Genomic DNA, 13,094 nt, shown 5'->3' with positions numbered 1-13,094 from the left:
AACTAAAAAAAAAAAAGGGACATTTCACCGTAAAGTCACTCAGTGGTCACACACCCAGGGCCGCTGCAGTTTTTTTTGGGGTGGGGGGTTATTGTCCAAATTAGGCACCCAAGCAAAATTTTATTTGTGCTGATGAATTGATGCAGTTATATTAATACAAGAATACAATTAGGGCTGGTCAGGATGTGGGTACTGGGCAATGTGTGATGTTTACAAAGTCGTCCTCCATGAAATGTACCCGAAAGCACTATTGGATCTGAATGGCTTAGGAATTTCTCCCCAAAAATAACTTGAGGCCATTTATTCCTCAACTCCTGTGAGGTTAGCAGTACATGATGCAATCTTTTAGGATTAGTTATAAAACACATTTCTCAAAGTGTGTATGGTCTTATTCGCCAAGTAGGTCTTCCTATAAGAAAGTAGCCTACTCGTAAACATACTTCCTATAGAATGTGAGTTTCTTTGTAAATTGGAACGGCGGTGTACTTGTAACTTTCCCCTCAACTCTGACATGTTTCTGTGATAGCAGCACAAAATGCATCTTGAGATATTTTCCTAGACAAGCCGTCCTTCACAAGTATCCAACCAATGCACCCTTGTGTTAAACTATAGCAGATGAGAACAACATCCGGGTTATTTGTAACTTAAATCGAAACAGTACTTGGGCCGCCACTGATGACGTTTCACAAGATCACAAGGATGTAAGTACAGACAAGAACAGCTGCAGGCATGGTCAGATTTTTTTGTATGAAATATTAAAATAACCTTATTAAATGTTTAGTCATACCCCAATCTACAATGCTGACATTAAAAATGATGGACTTGAACAAAAAGAATAATGATATTGTCATTCATTATTGAGCAAAAGTTGTTAATTTAAGAAAAACTCATGGTTCCAAAAGTACGTGAACCTCTCACTTAATTGGACATTGCACCTCCTTTTGCAATGAGAACTTCATCCAAACACTTTCTTTAGTGATTTATCAGTCTTTCACATCTACTTTGGGGGATTTTTGCCACTCTTCCTTGCAAAATGAAGCCACTTGAGAGAGGTTGGACAGGCGTCTAGCATAAACTGCCCGCTTCAGGTCCCGCCACAGTATTTTGAAATAATTTAAGTCAGGATTTTAACTGGGCACATCCTGAAGATGAATCTTGTTGTTCTTCAGACATTCCTTGGTTGTATTGCTGGAATGCTTTGGATTATTGTGGTGTTGCATGATCCATCTTCTACCAGGCTGTAATTTAACAAAGGACGGCTTCAGGTTATGTTCCAGGATTTCACAATATTCCTCTGAATTCATGATTGCCTGGATTATGAGGAGTTGTCCAGGTCCTGTGGATGAAAAACCAGCCCAGAATTAACATTCTCACCACCCTGCTTCACTCTAGGGCGAAGGTTATTTTGCTGTTATGCAATGTTGACTTTTCACCAAACATGACTGTGACCAAACAGTTCATATTTGGACTCATCTGTCCACAGAAGAGACTTCCAAAAAGCTTCAGTGTTGTCCAGGGTACTTGCTGGCAAAGTTGAGATGGGCAGCCTTGATCTTTTTTTTGTGAGCAGAGGCCTCTACCTAGCAAGAATTCCATGAAAGCCTTGTCAATTGACTTTTCTTCTGATTGTTGGAGCATGAACATGTGTCCCAGATGCAGCAAAAGAGGTCTGCAAATCCCTCGATGTGATGCACAGGTTGGCTTTCACCTAAATTATCATTTTTCTTGTGATTCTTGCTGATATTTTAGAAGGTCGTCAACTTCTAGGCAGGATTGTAGTAATTTTCAGTGTTTTCTAATTGGTTAGATTTTTCTTGTAGTCATTTTTAGTGTTTTCTAGTTGCAGACGATCTGCTTCGCAGTGGAATGATAAGGCTCATTTTTTTTTGGATTACTCTATAGCTTCCACCAGACAGATGTGCTGTCACTACCCACTTCCCAAGGTCCCCTGAGATTTCTCTTCCTCTCAGCATGACTGACCTGTATAGGTTCACCTGGGTATGACTAAAGTGATGTGGTTTTGTCTCTGTTTCAGTCAGTGATGCACAATTTCTTTGCTAAACCTGTCATTTCATTGGTCCATTTCAGTGGTTAGTTTGGCTACCGATTTGTCCTACCTGATCCTACTTGACTGCTTGTTTTAAGCAATGCAGCCCAGGGTTCATTTACTTTTGCAACTACATGAATTGACCAAAAACTATTTTTAATTAAGTTTTGACTATACAATTGATTTTAAAAAAAGAACAATGCATTGAATTGATAATCATATACCTGTTATTTCATATATATGAGGAAAAGCGGTTAAGAAAATGGATGGATGGATGGATGTATAATTGTATTTTTATTTTTATTTTTTAAAGAAAAATAGAAAGAAACTTTGATGTCAAACATATGTCTTCAGTCAAAGACATGGCCTCATTGTTCCAACTTTTGGAAGGAAGTCTCTGGTGTGGTTTGACTAGGATTCGAGGAATATAGAATAATGACAGGTTGATAAAAATGAATGAATTATACCGGTAGGTTGCATAGGCTGCTAAATTCATTGTCAGAAAAATGATAAAAGCACTAATGGTTCACTTAGATATGGCAACGTGTGTATGAAAGATGAAGGGGTAGGGATGAGGTCAGAATGTGGTGGTGGGCACTGATGAATGATTACAAACAAAGCCTCTTGAGCTGATGAAGATCACACAAAAGAAGTGGGTCACTGCCTGCTGGTCTCCTGTGGGGGATAGACACATAATGGGTGATTTCCTCTGAGCTCATCTGAGGCACACATTATCCTCATTAGTTTAATGCCTTATGTGTTATGTAGATTAAAATAAAGCAGGAAAATGTCCACAAAAATATCAATTGTTGCATTTAACCCCTAGAAGATTTATATCAACAGCAAAAAAGAAAAAAGTATGTGAAGTCTTTGGAATTAACTGGGTTTCAGCATAAAGTAGTAATAAAATTTGAGCTGATCATCATAGTCACAACAATAGACAACAACAGCCTGCTTAACTACAAACATTAAATGCTGTTTCGGAACAGCTTTTCTACTTCACGTCCTGTACAGTGTGCCATCTGAAAAATTAATTGTAATCGATACAGTGGTGTGACCGCATAAAAGCATTTCACACCAGACATAACAAGAATATGAATATGCTGAAACATTTTTTAAACAGAAATGGTCCAAAATGTCCTCACGCTGTGCAGGTCTGATCTGCAACTTAGGGAAGTGTTTGGTTGAGGTTATTGATGCCAAGGTGGGTCAACCAGTTATTAAAAGAACACAAAAGGTTTACATAGGCTACATTATCCACCCTGCACTGCATGAGGAACACGGAAACATATATAGTAATTGTTTGTGAGGCATTGTCAAAGAAAACTATCTGTCGTTGTACTGTGAATGTGAATTAGAGGAATCTGGTCCTATTTTGTGCCGCTTTTAGTAGAAATACAATTGCAATTCATTTCAGATATTTTTTCTGAGAAGGGTCTACAGTTGATATTTCTCGCTTCCGTATACCCATACACTGACAGATCACAGGGACTGCAGCACCCTCTGTGGGACAAAAAGCTATTACACTCACTGCCTTCAAAAAGTTCAAAAGGTCCGTCAACTGAACGCAATTTGAGAAGTTGTGCAAAATGTACTACTATTTACATCAGTTTTGCCTAATTTGAGGAAAAAAAGAAAAACAAGAAGGAAAAAAAACTCACCTCATGCACTTAAAAAAATGTTTTAAATGTTTTTGTTTTTTTAACCATAAAGAGGCCAAGTGGCTGTGTCTGTGGTAGCTTTTCTACAATACCAAAAATACTTGTTTTTCACAATCTCTGCGTGTGACTGATATAAGTGCCCTGGAGTGTTCTGTGCTTATGTAATAGCCAGCACCTTGAACACATTATTAAACACAATTCCCTTTTTGTTTTAGTTTTTTGGCTGTTGTATGACAAAGCATCTACGAATTTATGTAATTGGATAACAAATCAAAATAAGCAATATACATGTATCATATTGGTTATTTTGATTTGTTGATATATGTCAGTATATTGCCGTTAGGTGGCAGTGTTTCCATATTAGTATTTTAGGTGGATGCACTATCTTGCTGGATGGGACGCTTACAAACGAGCCTTTTCATAGAAAAACAATATGTAACATATTTGTCAAAATGAAGAACATTCATAGCCAACATTTATTTATTTATATTTATTTATGTAAATTAAATGTTGTATTTAAAATTAAAACAAAATCATATCTGTAAGAACGTGCATCTACCTCTTAGCCCTTACACAGTGGTCTCTATTGAGTATCCTGCGCCACTATTAAGAAACTCACCAGAAGTTAGAACCTATCATTTCTTAACTAAATAGCTACAGTATACAAGTGTCTGTATACGACAGACCACATGATCAACAGTGGCAGTGGGCGGCTGAGTGAGTGACTCAAGCATGATCATGGCCGTGTTGTATCTTTTTTTCATACAATAGCTGTTTATCCAACTGCTGATAATGTGCTTGTTTAGTTTTGCAGGTCAGGTAACAATTTATGTTAACAACCATCCATCAAGCCATCTGTCTATCCATCCGTCCATTCATCTGTCCGTCCGTCCTCTGTGTTGCTTGTCCTCACTAGAATCACAGGTGATTTGGGATTTACCCCAAATTGAACTGGTCGGCAGCCAATCACAGGGCACATAAATCCAGGTTGTGCCTCGCTCTCATCTGAGATGATCGCCTGATCACCAGATCTGTATATAAACGGTAGAAAATAGATGTCTGAAATTAAGAAAACCATAAACATGATTGACAGCTGTCCTGATGCGTCCAGTGCGTTAACTGAAGAGGTGCTGTTGTGGTTTTAAGAGAAGAATAGTACCGATAGCTGTTGGAAAGGGAAAAAGCACTTTGACAAATTCAATCACTTCGTAACAAAAGGAAAATACATTTTAGGTGTGATGGTGCAAGTGTATTTGGAAGCCATCTTGAAATACTGTCTTGTTCTGATTATTTTGCCTTTATTGCTACGTTTAGCATTGATAATGATAATAAGTGAGTTTTATTATTTTTTCTGACATTTATTACTGAAATACAATTTCAAACCATTCCAGTTCAAAATACCACGCCATTTTTTTTGAGAGTTTTAATTTACATCATCAATTTTAATGTGCTAATTTTCATCTGCTCATTAGGGTCTCAGTTGCAGCAGGAGGATTTCCACTTTCCAGTCTTTTTCTTTTTTTCTTTCTTTTTTTATACTGCGGCCTCCTCTAATTCACCAGGTGGGTGTCTGTGGGGACATTTGAAAGAGATTCCTGATCGTGAGGCACCTCAACTGACTCCTCTAATGGGCAACAACAGCGGCAAAAATCCAGAGCGCTGTAAACCAGAGCTCTGTCACACTGCAGGAATTTTACCCTGGAATTAGGAACTACTGCAGAAAGTTGATGTTCACATTATAAATTGCTTTTCCACCAACAAGCCCAGGATCTTTGCGTTCTGGGAATTTACCATTTGTGTTTCCACCCCCCCCCCCCCCCCAAAAAAAAGACCAACCAATCAGCCTTGGTCAGTGCATATGGAGGATCAAAATGGCCAAAGTTCAAAATGAATAAATGACTAAATAAATACACAAATGACTACAAGTCAAAATAAAAACAGATATATAAAAATATAATTCAAAAATGTTATTCAAATGAGGGGGCGGTCTTAAGTGTGTCTTGGGTGGTAATCGTGCATTGCTGGAGCGCTCCAAGTAAGCCAGCGAGACTTCCTTGTTCACCGAGCCGCTCACTAGACCAATGAAAGGCAGTTTGCAACGGCGGAGTCGTCCTAAAACACGCTTAGGACCACCCCCTCATTTGTATAACATTTCGTCCTGGCAGAGCGTCTGCAGCATGAAATAAATAAATGTGAGAGCAGAGCGTTTTTATTTATTTATTGATATGTAATTATATGTATACATTTATTTTTGTATTTATTTAGACAATTTTTAAATTTTAATTTTATTTTTTGAATCTCGTTTTTTATTTTCACTTTTAGTCATTTATTTAGTCATTTATTTTTAAATTTGGCAGTTTTGGTCCTCCATAAATGCAGCCCATCCCCTCAAAGTTCTAGCTGAGCTCAGCAAGACCCTGCTGCTGAGATAGTGCTCAGATACCCCCTGGGGAATTAAATTACCCCGGAAATTGTTGTTTGTGGAAAAACGTGCAAACTGAATTTTACCAAGGTAAATTGAAAAGTTCTCCAAAAGTTCTGGCGTGGAAAAGCCCGTAAAAGAAACTCCTACGAATGTGAGCCCGGGTATGATCCAACTTAGTGAGGCATCCAAAGGAGAGTTGATGTACATTTGAACCGATAGTGAAATCAATTCCTGAGTCTCCGGATTAAAACAAACAAACAAAACCCACATCCAACCCCTCTGCCCCACCTTTGACGATCAAAGATCATATTTCTGAAGAAAACTCTGGATGCACTGTATACGATTTACTTTTACGTTGCTTTAGTTAGGAAATCAATGCAGGCCAATTTTCACCAAGTTGCTCTGCTCATGTTCAATTAGTCAAAATGATGCATATTTGTCACGAGGAGTAGCAGTTGTCTGTCTTATGCCTACCCTTTCCTCCCTGCCCAAACAAACCCAGTTAATCACTGAGGAAAGAGGTGAGCAGCTGTGTAGTAAATTCATTGATTATGGAGAAAAAAATACAAAAAAATACAAAACTCTGTTCTTTAATAGAAAGCAGTCCGTTCTTATTTCTCAGCAAGTTAAAAATAAAACATCTATCCTCTGAAATATGTTTGGTCAGTTGTTTAGGATTCTCACCTCCTAGCGTGTCACGTTTCGGTTTTGTATGGGTTAGGGTTTTGTTTTATTTTGGTGTGTTTGTTGTGTTTGTCTTGTGTTCCTGTGTGGTTCCCCTGTCTCGTTATGTCTGATTAGTAGTCCACCTGTGTGCCTGTTCCTTTCCCAGTGTGTTTGACCAATCAGTGCCCTCTTCCTATTGTGTTCCCCAGGTGTGCCTCATTAGTGTTAGTGTATTTAGTCTGTTGTGTTTGACCAGTTGATATGGGATCATTGTCTATGTCAAGTGTCATTGTTGCAATCCGTGTGTGGTTTTAGTTTAGTTTCCAAGTGTATACAAGTCATCTTTGTTTCAGTTTAGTCATCCTCGTCTTCGTTTAGTTGTCTTAGTTCCCGTGCAGTCCTCCACGTCACCATTAAGTTTCCCTTTTTTTCTTTCTTTTTTTCTGGAGAGCTCAGTATTGTTCATTCGGTAATTTTACCGATTTGACATGTCATCATCATTGCTCTCCTTTTTTTATTTTTTATATATATATATATATATATTTTTTGTATTTTTATTTTTTTTTGTATGTGGGTGAATATGTGTATGTGCGTGCGTGCATTCATTAGTTCACCTAAAACCTATAAAAATCCCATACCGTTTCCCTAAACCGAACACTTCCAGCCAGAGTCGTGAGGCCGTCAGGAAACCCGAGAAAGGACCAAAGAAAAGAAATGAAAGTGAAATCCAGCACCGACCAGACACCACCCACCAGGCCACCAACCAGAGTCCTTCACCAACCCCAGAGACATCTAAATTTCAACAAATCAGGGAGACCTCAAGAGACCAGAGGAGAAACTGAGGAAAGGAAGGAAGGACAGACGAAGCGGAGTGAGATCCACAGACACCAGCCTCCACCGATTCAATGACCTGAGGAAGATTGTGTCTGAGTTTCGATAGATGCTGGTGTGGTGGATCTGGCGTGCATGAAAATCTCCACCAAAGAGGGGAGCCGTCGACCCCCGCCAGGACAGAGCAAGCGCAACACCACAGGGCCTCCCAGGCCGCGGCAGCGCCAAAGGACGACCCCTGGGCCCCGCAGGGGCCACCGGCCGGAGAGCAAACCCAGGAGCAGGAGCGCCCCCCCACCCCAACGCGGCCCGCGCCCCAAACCCAACGCAGCAGGCCCGCGAGGCATCCCACCGGCCCACGGCCCCCACTTCCCCCACGAACTCTCCGCCCCCCATCCACCCCCGCCATCCACCACAACCCAGCCCCAGACGCCCCCAAACCCCCAGACACCCCCCCCTCCAAACAAGCCGCCCTGACCCCCGACCCCACCCCCACCAACCGGCAGCCCCCGACCCCCAGATCCCGGGGATCCCCGCACCCAGGCACCGGCGCCGAAGAGGGGCCGGGCAGCGGAGCGGAGAGGGCATCTGCGCCCACCCCATCCCCCACCGCGTGGAGGGACGGAACACCGGGGGGAGAAGGGGGCACCGGAGGACGGGCGGCACCCCCGAACCCCAGGCCCAGCGGGGAAAGGCCCCGGTCGTCACTCCAGCGTTCTTAGTGAGAGTTATCCCTGTTACTAGTGATGTGCCCAACTGTGCCGAGGCGCCTATGCATGTGCCGAGTAAACCGGGAAAAAAATCTGCAAAGCGCGCATCGAGGCATGTGTTGGTTACGCGTTGGTTCAGAAGCCTCGGAACGCTTGTGGCCACGCCCGAAGCCTCGGAACGCTTGTGGCCACGCCCGAAGCCTCGGAACGCGCGTTGCTACGTCCGAAGCGTCGCGAGACGGGCTTCCTACGTCATCGCCAACACATAGTTTCGCGGGTGATTCGACATAAAATGGCGCACCGAGACGACAATGAGCTCCAGGTGACACTGACACACCCAACTCGCATCTTCATACCTTAATCGGGTTCGCTTTGCAATGGACGCACCCGCAACGACAAAGAAGAGAACATCCCTGTCTGGGATCATTTCGAGCAGATCTCTCCTAAAAAGGTACAAATTATAATAACCAGTGTGAATATATATTGTGAATTGTTGTGACAACAAGGTACAAATTATAATAACCAGTGTGAATATATATTGTGAATTGTTGTGACAACAAGGTACAAATTATAATAACCAGTGTGAATATATATTGTGAATTGTTGTGACAACAAGGTACAAATTATAATAACCAGTGTGAATATATATTGTGAATTGTTGTGACACAGTGTATCCCTCGTTTTAATGTCTTTCTTTTACTTGCTGGTATTTCAAAAGGTGAAGTGTAAACTTTGTTCCAAAGAACTTGGGTACCAAGACAACACTTCATCCATGTTGAGGCATTATAGGGCCCTGCATGAAAATGAGACAACTCCAATAGTACCACGCCCAGGTAAGCCATTTTTCAACATGCAATGAAAAAACAGCATAGCCACCAAGCTTTCGACCCTACATATGTTCTCCCCACCAGGCAGGTGTGTATGAGAGCACATGAATCATTATTCCCCATTCCCCCCATAACTGCTCTTCCAATAGTGTTATTACTCCTTTCCTTTAGACTTTGAAAGCCATGGTGGAGGAAAGGTACCAGCAGGCAAAGGAGAAGGCCAAAGAGCTTGTAGCAAGGTCCTCTGCAGTGAGCATTACAGCAGACATGTGGACCAGCATCAACACAGATGCATACCTGGCAGTCATTTCATTTCATTTCATTGATGAGCAAACCTCTCTGCACTCAGCTGTGTTAGGTGTGCTCCATTTCCCTGACCGCCATACAGCTGAGAACATGGCTGCCGTTAAATCGGCACTCATGGCACAATGGGGCATTGCCACCAAAGTTACGTGCCTTGTGACAGATGGTGCAGCCAACATGGCTGCATGTGCCCGACACCTTCACACATTAAATCTCATAGTGAAGAAGGCTCTGGCAGAGAACACTGAGCTGTTTGACATCCGTCTTCAGTGTAGGAGTATAGTGTATATATAGTATAGGCTACTTCAAAAGCAGTACGACTGCAAAGGTGAATTCCTTTATTACACAGCAGTATTCAAATTAATGCTGAATGACTTTAATAATGTTTTGTTTCCCATTTTATTTTTTTTATAGACAAGGCTGACACAGGTGCAGGAGCAAATGAAGCCTACAGAGCCTGTGCTGAAGCTCATTCAAGAGGTAACTTGACATCCATAACTGCTTCCACTCTCCTTTCAAACAATAATGACCTTTTATTTTCAGGTGGAGACACGCTGGAACAGCACCTTCCACATGCTGCAGCGCATGTACAACCTCAGGGAAGCCGTAGGAGCAGCCCTGGCAGGCCTTGACACTGACATTACCCCACTCACATCCCACCAGTTGAGGCTCATTTCTGAGAGTCTGCAGGTCCTGTCCCCATTCAATGATGCCACCGTAGAGCTCTCAGAGGAGAGTGTCTGGGTCCAAGGTCATACCACTTTTGGCCATGCTGCACCACACCTTGGAGGATGACATGGGAGCCATACAAATGGAGCAGAGCAAAGCAATGGCTGAGTGTCTTAAAAAGCAACTGAGGGACAAGCTCTACAACCTCCAAGCCATGAGCATCATGTCACTGGCAACACTGCTGGATCCCAGGTTTGTATCAGTTGTCTGTTTTTCTCATCTGTCTACTAGTACCAACAAATGAGCAACTGCCTCTTGTTGAACAGTTCACAACTGCAATGAGTCTCATTGTCATTTGCAGGTACAAGAAGATAGGCTTCTTTAGCCCCAGTAAAGCACAAGAGGCTGAGAGGAGGCTCACAGCTGAATGTGTGACAGTGATCCGGCAAAGGGCATCTTCCCCCTCCTCCTCTTCATTAACACAACCGGGCACATCAGAAGCTTCCCAGCCTGTGGCGCAAGGTAATATTCGACACATTCTAATGGTGTTAATTGAGCAATGGGTAATGAGCGGCAGTGCATTATTGTGGGATAAGGCATTCTTTTGCTCCCATCTCTACGATGGGCAGCCAGAACTGCCTGTTGGCTGTTAGTCTGTTTGTTGTGTCTTAGGTGACAAACTGTGGCGGCGATTGGACCACACAGTAGAGCAGCAGAGGAGGACCCAGAGTGAGACTGCAGATGCGACTGTGGAGGTCCACACTTACCTGGGGGAACCCAACATAAGCAGGATGTCAAACCCCCTGGACTACTGGGAGCTGCACAAACATGTTTACCTAAACCGATACAAACTAGCAATAACCTTTCTCTGTACCCCGGCCTCATCCGTCCCTTGTGAAAGAATATTTTCAAAAGCAGGAGAAATCCTATGTAAAAGAAGAAACCGTTTGAAGCCCAAAACTTTGGAAATGCTAGTTTTCCTAAATAAAAATGAACAAAATGTGTTCCTTGTTTATATGTCAATGTCTAAAAAAACAAAAACAAATAGAGCAATCATTCTTTCAAGTACCACACACACATTCATTCACATCACAACTCCCTGCCCTTTTGACTCCATCAAATCTATGGTATCATTTTAATCACTCTGTCTGTCATGACATTTATTGTCCACATGATGGCTCAATAGAGCAAATGAAGCCTCATGATGCTTCGGCCCAGGAGCGAAGCAGTTGGATGGAAGGCCTCATTGCTTAATGATGCTTCATTTTCCCATCACTACCTGTTACTGAGTTTGCCGACTGGCGAACTCTACCACCATTAAGTTTCCCTTTGTCTCAGTCTGGCCTCCCCTCGTCTCGTCATCCTTGTCACTGTCCTGTAGCTCACGTCACCTTGTGGTTCTCCACGTTCCTGAAAGGTTCTCCACGTTCTGCCAGCCCCCTCTTTCTCTGTCCAGTCACGGCAGCCAGTCTCCACTTGCCTGGCCCGGTCCAGTCACGGCAGCCAGTCTCCATTCGCCCGGCCCGGTCCATGTCTTCCCGCATTCGGGTCCACCCTCTCTCTTATCATGACAGTGTGTGCAGCTAGTGTTCTCACAAATAGTGAAGCAATTCATTAAAATGCGTAGCTTTGTGTAAACCAGTAACACAATTTTCCTCCAGCCTAGTGGCTGGCTGTGGTGGGATGGGGAACAATACTGTATTTCTTTTCATGGGCCTGAAATCCTTGGCAGCGCCCCTGAGACCTTCCCCGCCCCATGCGGTTTTGATTGTTTTCATCACGTTTTCCCTGGGTCCCTTCTTATGTCTTTGTGTCATTAGTTCCCCCGACCACACCTGTTCTTGTCAGCCCGGTCGCTTGTGTGCCAATTAGCTCCCTCAGCCACTTGTGTCTTGCCCAGGTGTCTCGTCCGTTTGCTTGTATTTCATTCCCTGTGAGTGTATGTCCAGTTTTGGTTTGCTTTTTTTTTTGTCTTAGTTATTGATTTTCTATTATTAATTTGATTCCACATGCCTTGTTTTCCTTTTTGGTTTATGTATGGGAAATAATTTTGCTTACTGCACTCCTGCCTGCTTTTCTTACCTCCAGGCTTTTGTTTGCAATTGACAATGCCGAACATTCGGGCATTTCTGATACTTCCCCAATGCAACAGCTTTGTTTATATTGTGAAAATAAATGGCGGATTGTATTGCTTTTGCCTGTGATTAGCATACAAATCCCTCAGATTGTTATTGTAGCCAAATTACATCACATCACTTTTTGAATTAAAAATAATCAAAAAAATGAACAAATTAAATTACAACAATCCAAAGTCTAATGCTTTTCAATGAGTGGAGAGATTTATTTTACTGAATTGACCGCCATTTTGGCTTGTGACGTGATCTCGAAATTGTCAATAGTAATACCACATGCTAACCTTGACAATGCCTTTTACCTAAAACCTGAGCATACTATGTACTCCTAACCCAGAGGGTGCAAAAATACTATTTTGCAACTGAGAACCATGGCCTCTAGTGATGGGCATGACAGTTCTTTTAAGTGAACTGAATCTTTAGAATCAGTTCATTAAAAAGAACCATTCAAAAGATTTGTTTATCGAATCGTTCGTCTAGGACAGGGGTGGGCAAACTTTTTGACTTGCGGGCCACAATGGGTTTGAAATTTTGACAGATGGGCCGGACCAGGATCATTTGGACCTCATAGCACAGTAAAAACACACAGTTAAATGTACAACCCAATTTACTTATAGTGTGCACTTAGGACTGCGTTTTTCAAATGTGCAAAATCCACATATTTAAAACAGCTTTTCCAAAAGCTTCATTTTTATTGTTTTAGCTCAACTTTTGCTGTGTTTTTATGCTTTGTAAAGTGACCTTGGGTGTTCTGAAAGGTGCCGTTTTTAAATGAAATGTATTATTATTATTATTATGATTATTATAAAATAGCCCTAATCCA

The 13,094-nt window shown here is 42.2% G+C and overlaps 1 long non-coding RNA gene across 3 annotated transcripts; it reads left to right on the top strand.

Annotated features, from left to right (window-relative positions):
* Positions 1–1,507: 1,507 nt before the first annotated feature.
* On the top strand, positions 1,508–12,578 carry LOC144049444 (uncharacterized). 3 transcript variants are annotated; one of them, XR_013293566.1, is made up of 7 exons: positions 1,508–1,696; positions 1,903–1,998; positions 5,181–9,798; positions 9,885–9,950; positions 10,014–10,391; positions 10,501–10,661; positions 10,812–12,578. It is a non-coding gene; the product is annotated as an uncharacterized LOC144049444 (long non-coding RNA). The 3 variants fall into 3 exon arrangements; XR_013293567.1 differs by having other exon boundaries at positions 1,903–8,791; positions 9,059–9,798; XR_013293565.1 differs by having other exon boundaries at positions 1,903–9,798.
* The last annotated feature ends 516 nt before the right edge of the window (positions 12,579–13,094 follow it).

Source organism: Vanacampus margaritifer, chromosome 3 (assembly GCF_051991255.1).
Source record: "Vanacampus margaritifer isolate UIUO_Vmar chromosome 3, RoL_Vmar_1.0, whole genome shotgun sequence".
NCBI classification, from domain to species: domain Eukaryota; kingdom Metazoa; phylum Chordata; class Actinopteri; order Syngnathiformes; family Syngnathidae; genus Vanacampus; species Vanacampus margaritifer.
This window is presented reverse-complemented; position numbering and strand designations above follow the sequence as displayed.